At 44.3% G+C, this 15,803-nt stretch overlaps 1 long non-coding RNA gene across 1 annotated transcript; it reads left to right on the plus strand.

Moving 5' to 3' along the window:
• Positions 1 to 12,940: 12,940 nt before the first annotated feature.
• Positions 12,941 to 15,355, plus strand: LOC147180176 (uncharacterized). The gene is made up of 3 exons (XR_015094127.1): positions 12,941 to 13,342; positions 13,420 to 13,463; positions 13,549 to 15,355. It is a non-coding gene; the product is annotated as an uncharacterized LOC147180176 (long non-coding RNA).
• The last annotated feature ends 448 nt before the right edge of the window (positions 15,356 to 15,803 follow it).

A 15,803-nucleotide genomic window follows, 5' to 3' on the forward strand; every position in this document is an offset into this window, starting at 1 on the left:
AACATTTACTTTAGCAAAGGAAATGAAAATTTTTAGTATTAAATAATAAACCATAATCAGCAAAAAACACAGTAATAGTCACGCTACAAATTTGGAAAATAATCAAATAAAAACATTTTGTGACTGAAAAGTCCTGGCTGTACCTAATCAATTGGCCAAGATGGCCGCCGCCCTGGGCGAGCGGAGTGGCGAGAATCCTGGTCATACCTAATCAATTAGCCAAGATGGCCGCCGCCCTGGGTGGGCGGAGTGGCGAGAAGCCAGGGTGTACCTAATTAATTGACCAGAATCCTGGGTGTACCTAATCAATTGGCCAAGATAGTAGTAGTAGTAATAGTATTTGCAATAGTAGTAGTCGTATATAGGCCAAGCCTTGAGTACACCAAGAAAAAAAGGGGCTGAGTTGAGCTCAACAGTGAGAGATGATTGGCTGAGGCAGTTGCTATGCAAAAACGACAGATCATTCACGCACACACATTTGATTTTAACTTGTTGCGAGACGTCACGCACCCACATTCCATTGATTTTGTATAGGATACGCTCACCTCAAACAAAAGCCTCTCACGACCTAACGGTTGAAGATGCAGATTCCAGAAATGGCTCGTTAGAACGGCAAGGGTTTGGGGAACGCGAGCATGTTCTCAGTTTTTTAATCGGATGAAAAATGACCAACTTAGGAGCAGGTTGAAAACTTATGATTGATCGAAAATGAAGAGGGAAAAACGGCGAAAATAACATTGAAAAGAGATCGAAATAGTCCGACTTCTCCTCGCTTAAAGTGAAAATAAAGGTACTAAATGACACCTTAGCCAAATAAAACTTAGTTTTTCAGAAAGCAGAGGCTTGTGGCTACAAAATGTGCCAATTTGATGTCTAGTGAGCAAAGATTGTGGCCATGGTGACGAGTTGAAGTGAAACTTTTGGAAATAGATTTTTTGGTTCCCGTCACTGAAGCCTTAATTAGTCAAACTCTAAATAGGCGACTTTCACCCCTTTGCTCACTGTCTTTGAACCCGCACAGGGGGGAGAGCTTTCATTCCTTAATATTTTTTTTTGACACTGAGCTAAAGATGACAAAAATGCCAACAAAATGAGCTAAAATTCATATCGGTCGGTCAACGTATGTGCGCGCAGCGTGTCTTGGAAAAAGGTGTTTGATTGGAGTTGATCTCTTTCGGTTTCCCATTCATTCCTATGGGACTTTATTTGGGAGTTTTTTGGGAATAGCGTCGCCATGGTAACTGGGAATTCCCTTGCGGAAAAATCGGTGGAAGATTAAAAAAATAATAAAAAGAAGAAGAAGAATAATACTAGAAAAATTTCCGCGGAAATTTTGAATGGGCCTGCTGACTCTTGCAAGGTGGAAAGATGCATGCTCTGAACTGTTTGCCAAATGTTGGTGTACTTTACCTCTCAATTTGTGTCAGCAGGAATAGAGTTCAGGACAATTTGTAATAACTGCAGTTATTACATGTGTAATGGCTTCCCTTATGTCTTGATTGACATTTTAGTCATATCAAAAGGGAATCAGTTTAATTTCTTGCTTATAGTGTAAGTGATTAACTAAAATATAAAATGCAATATACTGTATCATGGAGCAAATACAGTATGAATGCAGTGTTTAAATTTGACATTGCATATTAAAAGGCATGTTGGTGCTGATCAATATTGCAGGAATATTACTCCAAAGTACATGTAAAACGGCTCTTAAAAGAGCCGTTTTGGGTCTTTGTTACACAGCATCTTCATCTTTTCCTGAGCACACAAAGGAACAAGTTGTTAGAAAATAGGCTGCAAAACTGAACAGTTAAAACTTAATCTAAATACTCATCCAATACACATGTGACGGTTTTTCAGTGAGGAATCCTGTAGAATAAATCATTTTGGTCTACGTTTGCGGGATCCCTTTTTTCATCTTTTCTCTCCACCAGTTGTACCGGACATAACAACCTTGATATCCTTGGCCATGTCAAGTAGCGCCCCTTGCTGCGCTCCATCCACCTGTATTGCATGTGAAAATGAAAAATGAGTGTTCAATGTTTGCCTAGATCAATTCAGTAATCAATCATCACTTACCATCGCAGTTCATCCCTTACCATTGCAGTTCATCCCTTACCATCGCAGTTCCTCACCGACACCAACACTTTTCATTGTGTTATAGTCACAATCACAATAAGGACAAACAAAACATTCAAGTCCAAATGCACGATGTACTGCTAACAGAAAAGCACACTGATTAAAAGTACCGTCATGCAACACTGCTCAAAATAAGGGAGCGCTTAAATGACATATCCCATGTCTTAAATTCAATTTAAAGCTCAATACGTTTAGAACTAACTAAATGATAAATATGTCTACAAAAAAAATGATTGGCCGCTCTGATTTTGAGTGTAGTTCTGTTATGACACCAATTTTGAACGAGCAAAGGATTTAACTTTTCAGCCTTTACAATTTAAAGTACAGTATCCCCCTCTTTTGAGCAGTGGTATGAAAGGCTCAATAACATTTGCAAAGGCACACTTGTGAAAATGGTGCCCTTGCGATCGACAATGAGCTGACACAAGAAGTTAACACACAGTAGACCGGACTGTGGTAACTGTAATAAGTGTGCAGAACGCCTGATTGAACACAACAATCTGGGCGAGATATGTAAATGTGATCAATCAGTGTCTGCTTTCCAGTTGTGGCCTGGGTGATCAGCTGTGAAAAGCCTCTGGACTGAAACAAGTCCAGAATGGATTTCTTTCGCTTTGAAAGCAAATCCTCATTAAAGTCTCCGCAAACAACAATAGGCTGGCAGTCCATCACGGCCAAGGCATCCAAGAGACTTCCAAGGTTTGGAAGAAAGGTGCCAAGACTCAGGTTGGGTGGCCTGTAGACCGTAGCTATCAAAGCCTGGACGGGAGCGTCAACCCTGATGACAGCAAATTCCAGGTCAACCACATTCCGAATAAACCGACGGGGCTCCGCTCGAAGACAATCGCGATAATAGACTGCGACTCCGCCACCCTTTTTTTGGGCCATGTCCAGTCTATTTGAATACGAAACTTGTCTGTTGCGCACAAAAGTGCTGCATCCCTCCAGTTGCAAGGGAGGGGGGGAAGAAGGATCCAGACAAATGAGTTTCAGTGAGGCAAAGGACATCTGCCAGCCTCAACTCATGATGAGACTTTAAGTCGTCAATATGAGATGGAAGCCCCTCGGTGTTGTGATGAACAATGGTCAAGGTGGGAAAAGCAGTTTGCGGCATTTTGAAAAAGTACAACAGTGGTCTTGTACTTTGGAAAGAAGCGCGCGTCATACTGTCCATTGCCGTCGTGACGTTGGGATTGGCATAGATTTTGGATTCGTCAAAGTCTATGACCCTCAATCCCTGAAGTGACGTCGTGCGGCTTAGGGCAACATAGGCCATTCCAGGTTCAAACACACGCTTAAGAGACACCACTGCAGAGGTCATCGTCATGCCTTGCACTTTGTGAGCCGTGCATCCAAAGGCAAGCTTCATGGGGAATTGCCGCCTGACCACGCCTTTCATGCCCAGGTTTTCTTCCGACCTTTCGATATAGACCAAGTCATCCGTCGGCCCCAGAATTTTATCACGCAATTTCTGGCCCGCTTCGGGATTGTCTAGCCTCAGTCCGAGCAAGGTCACTTTCTCCGCCGACCCCTTTGGGGCGCTTTGAACAATGTTGCCTATTGTGCCAAAGGTCCCGTTCACCAATCCGTCCTCGACATCCAAATTCCGAAGAAGCATAACCCGTGCTCCTATACCAGCTTGAAGGGCATCCGGTAGATCCCTTCTCGACCCCATGATCACTTTGGTCACAGTGACCATCGCCCCCGACCGTGGGCTCTTCCTGTAGTCCTCTGCGGGAATATTGACCACAGTCAATTTGAGAGCAGCCACAGTTGCTGCATTGTGCCCATCAACCTCTTTATTGGTGGCAAAGATATGCAGAGTATCCGCAGGGAGGTCTCGCGCATCCGTGACAGCCGTGGTGAGTAACGCCCTGTCACCATCGCCGAGCGGATCAGCCTTCCCCTTCTCCCTGATCCTGTTCAAAAGCTCGGCAAAAGCGACGTCGTCTTTTTGCCGCATGATTTGTGTAAGCTTGACCATCTGAAAATCTGTCCAGAGGTCAAGAAGATCGTTGTCAGAAACGCAGAGGGGCTTGGACCTTCCGAGGGGTGGCAGTTGGTAGAAGTCCCCAACTGCAAGAACGGAGATGCCCCCAAATGGTCTCTGGTTGCCCTTGATTTGCTGAAATCTCCGGTGGACATAGGCAAAGAGTTCCTTGGAGACCATGGAGATCTCGTCGATGATCAAAATTTCCACGTTGCAAAGGGTTGCTCTCAATGCGTCCAACGTATTCCCCAGCGCCTGGTAAGGAGGCTTTAGAGTCCTGGGGAGTTTCAAGAGGGAATGAAGAGTTTTCCCTGAGATGTTGTAAGCCGCCGTGCCAGTAAACGACGTCAGCAGCACAGCAGGCTTGGCCATATCCGCTTTGTCGCGGAACCTGGGAAGCTGTCGGAGAATCTTACTGGCCTCCTGGTAAATGCACTTGATGACATGCGATTTACCACAGCCAGCTCCTCCGGAGATGAAATAAAAGAAGGGCTCGAGGAGACGATCCGAAACGCGTTTCAAACACCACTCGCGCACAGCGTAAAAGACGGACGCTTGCGTTTCATTGAGACTGCGGTACATGTTCCTCACAAACTCGGCGCTCAACTTTGGCGCCTCAAACGCCGGCAAGACCGCGCCGCTACCAGGAGCGTCCTGGTAGGCCGGAACCTCATCTTGCGGGTCTTCCTGTAACGGATTAGATTCGCGTTCGGCAACACACTCCAAACGCTCTGCTTCTACCTCCGGCGCAAAAGTGCTCCACGCGTTGAGAACCGCACGAAGCTCTTTCAATTTTTCAAAGGCATTGTCCACGGTCTTTCCCCGTCCTTCGTACCGCCCCCGATTGCGGTCGACGATAGCCCGCACCCGACCGAACTTTGAATCCCCGGCACCGTAGAACTCCTCGTACTTTTTGAGGTTTTCAGACCTGAGCTCGGCGTCGTCTCTGTGGGGGAGGTACAATTTAAGCTGGGTCCTGTAATACTTCTCAGCATACTTTTTGATCGAGAAGCGAGTGAATCTGATGACGGCATCTTTTCCAATCCGCTTCTGGATGAATCCCTTGCCGTGTGAGAGGGGAATGACATTCTTGCCCTCAGTCTGCTGACCGTAGACGACTCGGTATTCGGATGCGAATTCGGCGAGACACATCCGCTCAAACATTGCCGTTCTAGGTCTTGCCACATATTTGTCTGGCAGACCAGACATCCACACGTTGTCTGCGTCCGGATGCATGGTCTTCAGTCTACTCATGGGTAGACTCAATTTCACGCCATCCTCAGCAGTCTGGATGAAAACTACGCTGCGCGAGCACTTCTTCTGAGGGAGACTGCATGTCCGCGCCACCGCTTCTTGAGCGCTCACCTCTCTGTGCTTGGAATACGCCGCCATTATTTTCCTCATCTCGTCCTTTTTGTCGACAAGAGGCTTTGTCTTCAAGTCTTTGACGACAGACGTGAGGAACTCGGACATCTCGTGCTCCGGTTTGGAAATGTACGACATCATGTACATGAGACACGCGACGTCATCGAGCACGTACTGAATATCCATGTTGGCGTTCCATGCCCGCAGCAGATGTGGGTTGTAAGCATTGATCCAGCTTTCCGTTGGAGCACGCTTCAACATGACAACCATTCCGGAGGTCAGATTAGTGACGCTGTCCTTGTAGCTGTCCATTGTCAAATTGGCCTTTTTGAGAAGCTCCGGCAAGTCCTGCGGGACATCCGCGTCCATGAGGATCTCTGATGCGTTTGAGCTCTTCTTTAGCCTCCCTTTGTTTTTCGGTGAGGCGCGCCGATTTGGCCGCCTGCTTCCTATGCTGGCCTTCCACACTCTTGTCCGTTGGGACGTCTTCAGTCTCCGTCTGGAATGGCAACGTGATGGTGGTTTGGTCCATCGGCAGTTTGGGGTACCCAAATCTGCAAGAAACGTTTCCTTTCCGACAAGACTTTGTGTGGTTTTTGCTGTGTGCCTGAACGCTGGTGACAATGTCGTGCAGTTCAGGGTCCTCAATCGGGTCTGGTATTTTGCAAGTGATGTACTTGTCGATGAAGTCAATGGCTTCTTGACAACATCTGGGGTCGGGTTCTTCGATGACTGGCGCACCCTTAATCCAGAGCAGCATGTGAGCGTGCGGACTTCCCCTGGCTTGAAATTCCACACGATAGAAGTGGTCTTCTACCGGACCGAGGGGCTGTGCGGGAGACAGGATGAATGCCATAAGAGCATCCATCCTTTTCTCAAAAAGGCGCATCACTGTGACCGGATTGCTGCGAAGAACATCGCATTTGGCATTCCAGTCGAGATGGGAAAAGTCCCCTTGTTCGCCTTGCTGCGCTTTGACTATTTCGATTACTTCGGGCCATCTCATTTCCGCAGCAGAAAAGGTAAGGAAGAATGTGGGCTTGCCCAACTGCCTGGTCATTGCATGGAGGTCCCTAAGGGCACCCTCCCAAAAAGCCGGCGTGCCTCTCAAGGGCTGCATGAAGCGCATCGCATGCTCTCTTTGGATGAGCTTCTCCAGTTCGTCTTTGTCCTGAAGCATCCGGTTTGAAATCTTCTTCCCATCCCAAGTGAGGGCTGTCCCCTTGCGGGCCTGAATGGACATGCTGTTGGTGGCCAGATGCGTTTCCGTCACAAACTGCGCAAAGAAAAGGTAACTTTGATCTTTGGCAAATCGAGTGTCAACGGAGAATAACCTTGCATTGAAATACAAACTGGGTGACAGCTTAATTTCTCTCGCCTCATCGAGTGAATTCTGTCCTGTTGGGAACTGAACGGGAAAGGCCATGGCTTTGAGGTTTGGCACGGCAAAAAATCCCACCGGCTTGTTTCCTTGGGCAGGAGCGATGCTAAATATGCCGTCCCCATATGACAGCTTTTCCTGCGCGATGTCAGGAGGCTGCATACAGGTGTCGAGTGTCAAGCCCGGCCTGAGCTCCTCTTTGCTCTCTTGGGGAGTCTGTTGCTCTTTGTTTGCGGGGGTGTCGCTGCTCTCTGGCTGTGCATCGGCCTCAGGGATGTCCTCTTCTCCTACCCCCTCGTCTTCCTCTTCCTGGAGACTTTCAAACTGAGCGCTTTCATCTATCGATACAGTTTTGTATTCTGCATGAATGCGTTTCAGTGTCCTCAGCGCTGCCAAGACATTTGTCATGTTGACAGTGTAAAAATGCTGGTAACCTTTGTACACAATGCGGCGCTTCAGCTTCACCTGGAGAAGCTGGGCCTCACTGCGCGGCCTTGGGAGGGAGTTCACTACGGCTTCCATCTCTGATGGAACGCACACCACAGAACCGTGTACGGCCCTTTGCCGTCCTTTGGGCAACGCAACAATCTTTGCAAAAGGGATGATTTTTGCAATTAGCTGTCGTTCAAGTACATTTAATTCCGACAGCTCTTCGGGAATGGGCGCCAGTGCCAAGTTATTTGCCACCGCCTGGGGTGGCATGCCACCTCTGAACAGATGGTTGTCACAGGTATGACAAATCCACTCCTGCACCCGTTCTTGAGGAACGGTACATGGGGCGGGGCAACTACAAGTGTGAACAAACTGGCCTGTCAAGCACGCAAGCGCCACATCAACATTTTTGGTGTATCTGGCTCGTTTGCAATGCTTTACTTGATTGGGGAAAAGCGCACGGTGGCACACTGTGCAGATATACGTCGGCCCATGCCGAACCCTTTCCCGGAAAGAAGCGATGGTGGCTTCCATTTCCGGATCTACGAGTGCCTGCTTCATTTCCACAGAGACGTCTACTACACCGTTTGCCTGATCCTGCTCAATTTCCTGACACTGGGGAATGACGCGACTATATTTATTTTTGATTTTCACAGCACAATTTAACTTGTGGCGAATACGTTGCAGCGCGTTTGAATCACGCCTGTCCTTTCTTTTTTGTAAACAGCGCCTAATATGAGAAGGCCTGAAAGCCGAATCTTTTTAGTACCTCTCTCGCATGTAATTTTTCTGTTTACTTTGAAATGAAATGTCTCTCCTGTACCTCTCTCGCATGTAATTTTTCTGATGACTCTGAAAAGATATATCCTTTCTGTACCTCTCTTGCATGTACTTTTTGTGTTTACTTTGGAAAGAAATATCCTTTCTGTACCTCTCTTGCATATAATTTTTGTGTTTACTTTGAAAAGAAATATCCTTTCTGTACCTCTCTCGCAAGTAATGTTTCCGTTTACTTTGAAAAGAAAGGTCATTTCTGTATTTCTCTCCTACGTACCTTTTCATCAATATCTTCTGCTTTTGCTGAAAAGCAAGATTGTGTTGGTATTTGCCAATCAGATATTGCTGCCGTTTTGCCTTAAAAGCAGAATCACTGTTATATCTATTCTTTTGATAGAGCTTCTTTTTTTCCTTAAAGCAAGGATCACTGTGATATTTAGAATTAGATGACAGTTGTCGTTGGCACTTACGAATGTGTTGACGTTCCCTATACAAATGTTTTGCACGCTGACTTTTACTACATTTGGAAATATCTATATTAACATGCAGCAGTTTGAGTCCTTGCTGAGGTTCCGGAATATTTTGACTCTCATTAATTTGACTTGCTTGGCTATTTGGTTCAACATGTACCGCACTATGTAGCTCTTGATTTGGTACAATACCGATCACAATTTGTATCTCTTTAGTTGGGGAATCACCTAATTCAATTAGTAGCTCTTCATTTGCCTTTGATATGGTTGTAGTAGAATCCCGATGCGTGTTAATGGAACTGCCATCAATATGAAAAGAGACTGGCACAAACTCATAGGTTGCAAACCGGCTATGTCTTTCAAAAAGCTGACGCAAATGCTCAACCAAGCCACACAAGTGAGAAAAAGTCAACATAATTGCAGTTCCGTTTGGGTGTGGCAAGCCCACTTCAGATCTGGAATGTGAATCAAATAACCCAAAGTATCCTGATGTGTTACGGAATACTGCAAAACACTCTGGATTCACAATCAAGAAAGCAAGAGTGACATTTTGTGACAAGCACTCAAGCTGAGCTCCAAGAGACAATCCCAAGTCTCTTTGGGAATGACCGTCATCTATGACATAACCAACGCTGAGCTCATGCATCTGTACATTATAGACATTGGTGTCCGTCATGACTTGTTTTGGCATCTCCTCGACAGTCAAGTGATCATTCCCAAAGTTATGGTCCAAAATCAATTGCTGTTTAGCACCCACGTAAAGAGAGTCCCCGTGTTCAAGCACTCTGTCAAGTTCAAGCGAATTAAACTGCAACCCCTCAGCGTGGAAGGCCAAGAAAGTGAGAGCCATACAAGTACACTGGTGGTTGCGAGAAAAACTTGAGTACCTTTCATCCATCTGTGAATGTGTGGCCCTCACGGATAGCGTGCGTTGAGGAAGTCCCACAGCAGGATCCTGAAATGATTGAAACCATTTTAATTATCTTAAATTCTAACTAATATAATTTTAAACATTTCATATGTTAATGGTTAATGTTGTGAGTATAAAAAAAATTACCTCAGTCCCAGGACGACGGGGCGATGATGGTCTGGAAGGAACCTCCGCAGGGGCTGGCCTTTCCTCTGGCTGAAACGACAAGCAAACAATAATTCTTTAACACACAGCACTTGTGTGAAGAGTCACTAATTTCTGTTTGTGATTTTAAGTAAGACTTCTCAGGGCTGATAAGAATGCAATGCAAACCTGGTGCTCTCTCCGTGTGCTCTTATGGGCTGGCCGCTGTCGTCTGTGCCCTGCGGTGGATGTCTATCAAGAAAGAGCAAAAAAAAAAAAGAAAAGAGAAATATATATATATATATTTTTGCTTTTACTGCGAAGCATTGTTACTACAAGAATGGACAATTAACTATACTTTTTTTTTTGTCATGAAGATAGATATGTAAACATAACGGGCAAACAAAATAGGAAAACTGAAATACCTTCTTGTCCTTTGGAACAACTGGGCAGTCCTCAGGGCTGGAAAGATGAGCTGGAGACAGCTTGTCCATCGCCTCCAACATGGGTGGGCTGAACCAGAGAGGGTTCAATGGGATGTTGCACTGTAAAAAACACAACAAAATAGAAATAGAGAAATATAATTTTAACATGTGCCATGGTAAAAGGCTGAATGAATCCATGATCACCATCACAAACCTGGAGAGTGCCCATCCACCCAGTGGGCCCACAGGTGACCTCAGAGTCCACAACCGAGCTGCTCTGAAATGACTAGTGACATTATTGCAACACACACATTCATAAAATTTAAGGTTTTCAAAAACATGTTAGGAGGTTTTCAAAAACATGTTAGGCTTGCGTTTACCTCCATGGCCTTCCCGACGAGTGTCCAGTCAAAAGGGTTGGAAGGCTGAGGCGCAGTGACCTCACCCTTAACAACCACTTTTGGTCTGAACACTCGAGCTGGTGGCGAACGCTGAGGAGCAGCCGGTGCAGGTGGTGCAGTCCTCTCACTCCGCAGGTTGACGGCAGCCCACAGCAACCGCGCAAGCACCGGCATCCCATCGCTGTCACTGAGGTGTACCTTCCAGACATGATCAGAAAAAATATTATACATCTACAAACATACTTTTGATAGGAGGAGCACTAATAAAATGTTTGTTTGTTTTTTGCAGCAACTAATGTACTTACCCCGTCTCTACACCACAAGTGAAGATGTGACAGCGGGAAGTGGCCAGCAACAGATAGGTAGCGAATACCTACAGTAACAAAGGAAAAAACATTATTAGCTCAAGAGTCCTCCCCCCCGCTGAGACACCAATGAAATCAGATCAGGAGGTGACTTAAAGAAAAGTAGAACTTTGTGTGTGAAAACTATTTTCAACATGGAACGTACCCATAAGTGCTGCCACCCGGTTGTACTCCTGGCGAAGAAGGTCCTGCTGGTCCAGCTCGACGTTCAGACGAGGGGGGAAGTCCAGCACAACGACCTGCACAAAGTTTAAAACTGTAAAATATACATCTGGAGCAAGATGAACTTTCATTCATATTCCATCCTTCAATATTCATTAACTGTTTAACTACGGGAAAAGGCTGAAATGTATTTTAAACAGAACATATTTGACATATGCAAGTACATACTTGAAATTTAAATGTATGATCTATATGAAGGAAATGTGTGAACTTACGTTGGGCCAGCGGCTGCAGACGGTGTGCAAGAACTGGCCAAAGTCAGCCGCTGCCTCAGCGATGGGGCGGCCCAAGTTGTTGCTGGGAGCCAAAATGCAGACCACCTCGGGTGACCGAGGCAGAACAGCATTCAGCACCTCAGCACGCAACTCGGAGGCCCTGGCACCCGGGGTGGACATCACGGCAAACGAGAAACGTCCCTCCGGCATCTTCACAACCCCATCGGCAATGGCTCGCAGGTGGGAGTCACCAACAACCAGGACAAACTATTACAAAAGAAAAAAAAAAAGTAGTAATTGAAAAAAGGAAAGAGGTAATTTAAAAAAATAGACACAAATGAAGGTTGTTAATTTGTTATAAAGGCAGAGTTGATTATAAAACATACCGTGTTGTCCTGGTTCAGTGCTGGAATGACCAGTTTGTGCCTCCGCCCAGTCACAGCTGAAACTGGCCATTCCCGAACTCTGTGGCGCCAGCCAGTGCCTCTGCCTAAAATGATGCACACACAGAATACCATGTCAAGTCTCAACTTCAATTGCTGACAATGCACAGTACAAGTACATGTTCCACTTTGAGTGTATATGAACCTGCAAAATATTGGAATTGTTTAAAATAATCGATTGTAAAACTGCTGCAAAAGCAATTAAAATTATGACTGACCTGGTACCAGAGCCTTGGCACAAACAAGGGACACCTAAAACATAAAGCATAGACATTACACAATTGTAGGCATGTGCAGTCACCACAATGCAGAGTAAATAGCAAACATAGGTTAAATTAGTTTCAATTTAAATTGACCAGGTATTTTGTACATACAAGTGATGTTAATTCAGGCCAGGTTTATTAATGAAATTCTTAATCACAAAAGAGATTCAAGGACTTAACTGATACTTTTGTTTGTGTCTGAAATGCAGTCACAATTGCTCAATTTTGCTAGAATTTTCTGATCAAATACATGAGCAGAAAGGCAGCAGATTGTACCAGATTAGATTATAGTATAAAGGAAGTATATAGAAATATGTTTTTGACAAAACAATGACATACACTGTTTAGATAGACATGAAGTCTAAAACAAAACATTAGTTATTAAATATAACCGTCTTAGTTATTATTTACATCTGGTCTATGTAACTTAAAAGAAACCATGTGAAATATCTGTGTCCGGGCTAGGCACCTCACAAATTTGTGATCAATGTTAGTGAGTTTATTTTTGACATTAGTAAAAATTTTGAAATCTTGTAGAAAACAGACTTCATCACAATTAAATTCAGAATTAGTTTGACATGAATAAAGCAATGCACAAATATCGCTCAGTCATACACTCTATATTTGTCAAACTATGCCCTGGTGAAGACAATCTTGTGTTGAAACATGTTGGTAGTCCATTTTAAATAAAGGATTTTTTTTACATTACTAATGAGTGTCTTGAATACACAGACTGCTTTTAACTCTTTGACCGCCATAAACGTTATACAACGTTTAGCATAAACCTAGGGATGGGCGCCGAGGACGTTAAAAGACGTCCCCTATGTTTTTTTGTTTTTTTTTGAAACGGGTGGAGGGAAGCCTTGGGCAGCTGTGCTGAAAATATCAAGCAGATCAAGTAAGTTTAATGACTCGTTTTGGCCTCTAGATGGCAGCGATGACTCTCCTTGCACTTTGGGTGTGCCGCCCACCGTGGGCGTCGGTATAAAAGGTGAGGCGGAGCTAGAGTGGAGTGGAGAGGATAATGGAGAAAGCAAAAAGCATGGAGGAAGAGAAAGCAAAAATGACGACCGGTGGAAAGCAGCTCACGCTTGATCGGTATTTTCAAAAAGAAACCAGTGCTAAATTGAATGTTGGTGGCGATGATGATGATGGCGACAACGAGGTTGATGCCGAAGTTGCGGCTTTGACGCGACGTCTTCGGCCACGTCTTAAAGCGACGCCGGTTAGCGATGCTAACGCCGGAAAACGTGGTGCACGTCCAAGTACTTCTGCAAACGCGGACGTTGATTCGGACGACGAAGAGTACCCCGAGTCGGATGGCTATTCTTCGGAGGAGTGGGTACAGTCGGATCTTCGAGAAAGTGATTCGGACAGCATTTCATCCGCAGAAGACTGTGAAGGTAAGCGCAAACTTGCTATGAGATACTTTTCCTGCACGCTGCTAGCACCTCGTGTAACGTGAATGTATAATTCATAGATCGTGCTCACAGCGACAACCTACAGTTTCCACGACAAAGAGAGGTATAAAAAACGTGTTTTCAATACACTGCAACAACAAAAGAAAACGGTCTTTCGATATGATTGTAATTGTATATATTTCTTTCAGCTGCAGCTCGTCGGGCTCAAGGTGACGCGTCTCACAGTGAGCAGAATAAAGGTAAAAAAAAAATGATTCTCCAACTCAGCACGAGTAAAATATTTGATGGTAAATGTCTTCTATAATTTCAACCAGTGGATCCAAGAAAAAAGGTAAACATATATATATATTGCTTCACACTGATCTAAAATAAATATTATATGATATTGAAATGTATATTTGCAGATCCCAAAAGTTCTGGCTGGCATGAAACAGGCTGGCAGCCAAACACATTCCTGTTTACTGAAACTCCAGGACCAAGGGGTGCCGCAGCAGAGCTAAATTCAACCCTGCCAGCTGACTTCCTGCAACTATTCATCTCAAACGAACTTCTCCAGCACATTGCTGATCAAACAAATTTATATGCACGTCAATCCATGCAGAAGCAGACTGAAAGTCTGCCACACTGCAGGAGTCGTGCTTGGAAGCCAGTGTCTGTATTAGAATTGAAAACATTTTTTGCACTCCAATTTCTTACTGGGTATATAAAAAAGCCCAGTATAGAAATGTATTGGACTCAGGATGAAATTGAAACCACACCATTTTTTTAGTCGCGCGATGCCTCGAAACCGCTTCCTGCTTATCTGGAGTTACCTACATTTTAACAATAATGAGAGACATAGTTCAGATGACAAATTATTTAAAATCCGTCCTGTGTTCAACCATATTGTAAATAAATTTAAAGAACTGTTCCAACCCGGTAGGAATGTATGTATTGATGAGGGAATGATGAATTTTCAGGGCCGTCTATCGTTTAAAGTTTACAACCCCCAAAAACCAATCAAATATGGAATTAAGTCATACATCCTGTGTGACTCCCAAACAGGATATTGTTTTAATATGCAACCTTATGTTGGTACTAGTTGTTCTCTGCCGGATACCGTGTTTAATTTGCTAGATCGTCTGCCAGGAAATGGGTACACGCTCTTTATGGACAATTTTTATAATTCAATTGGGTTGTGTGAACGTCTCCTGGCAGCACGTACAAATGTTTGTGGAACACTGAGAAAAAATAGGGGTGAACCAAATGAGATCACTTCTCTTACAAACACTGGCCTTGGGGTGGGGGGGGAATTGGTGAGACACAACACAAATGTTTTGGTTGTGGCATGGCAGGACAAGCGTTTGTTGAGGATGGTGACTACTTTTCACAAAGATGAAATGCGGACAGTTGATGTGTAGGCACTAAAAAAAAAAAAAAGAGTGCCTTTCCCGAAACCTGTATGTGTTTTGGACTACAATTCCACAATGAATGGCGTGGATAAGATGGATCAAAACATTTCTTATCACCCATTCACGAGGAAGACATTGAAATGGCACAAAAAATTTGTTGCCTATCTGTTTCAAATATGTTTGTTCAATGCCTTTATCCTGTACAAAGCTAAACATCCTGGCAAATGTCAGCATTTTTTGGAGTTTATCCAGCAGGTGGTGAGAGGGTGGCTCTTACCACAGGACCAGGAGGAGGACATTGCTACAAACATACAAACAGAAGGACATGAGGAAGCCAGACAGAACACCAGGTCACCGTATAACGATCCTGAAAGTCGACTTGATGGCAACATGGCAAAACACACACTGCAATACATACCTGCTACCCCCCGGAAAAAAAAGCCAGCAAGAAAGTGTAGGGTCTGCACTCAAAGGGGCATTCGCAGCGAAACAAATCTGTGGTGCAAATCCTGCTGCGTCCCCTTGCACCCAGGGCAATGTTACACTATATACCACACCAAAAAAAAACTTGTGTAGTTGAAACATCCACAGAATTGTAAATAGAAACACATACACACACCACACATGCACAGTTGCACAGTTGCACATGTTTGTTGGATTACACTGTTGAATGTTGAATGTAAATAAACTGTTATTTTGCTATCAAAAAACACTTTTTCATTCTTGGTGGTAGTGTTTTATAGAAGTAAAGCACTATTTAGGTGTTTGTGGCATCATTCATGGACAAAAAGAAGTGTAAAATTCACTAGAATGCATGAAATAATATCGTTTCACTAAAAGCTTGATTTCTCCGTATTTTGGTCCAAAAAAGGCGAAATTGGGTGAAACTAACCATTTTCTATTGTTGATTACTAAAGAACGGAATAAGATAGAAACAAACTTTTTTTTTCTGATGATGCACAAATATCGCTCAGTCATACACTCTATATTTGTCAAACTATGCCCTGGTGAAGACAATCTTGTGTTGAAACATGTTGGTAGTCCATTTTTAA

This window comes from Leptonotus elevatus, chromosome 2 (assembly GCF_054856555.1).
Source record: "Leptonotus elevatus isolate MCC_2025b chromosome 2, RoL_Lele_1.0, whole genome shotgun sequence".
Classification (NCBI taxonomy): Eukaryota; Metazoa; Chordata; class Actinopteri; order Syngnathiformes; family Syngnathidae; genus Leptonotus; species Leptonotus elevatus.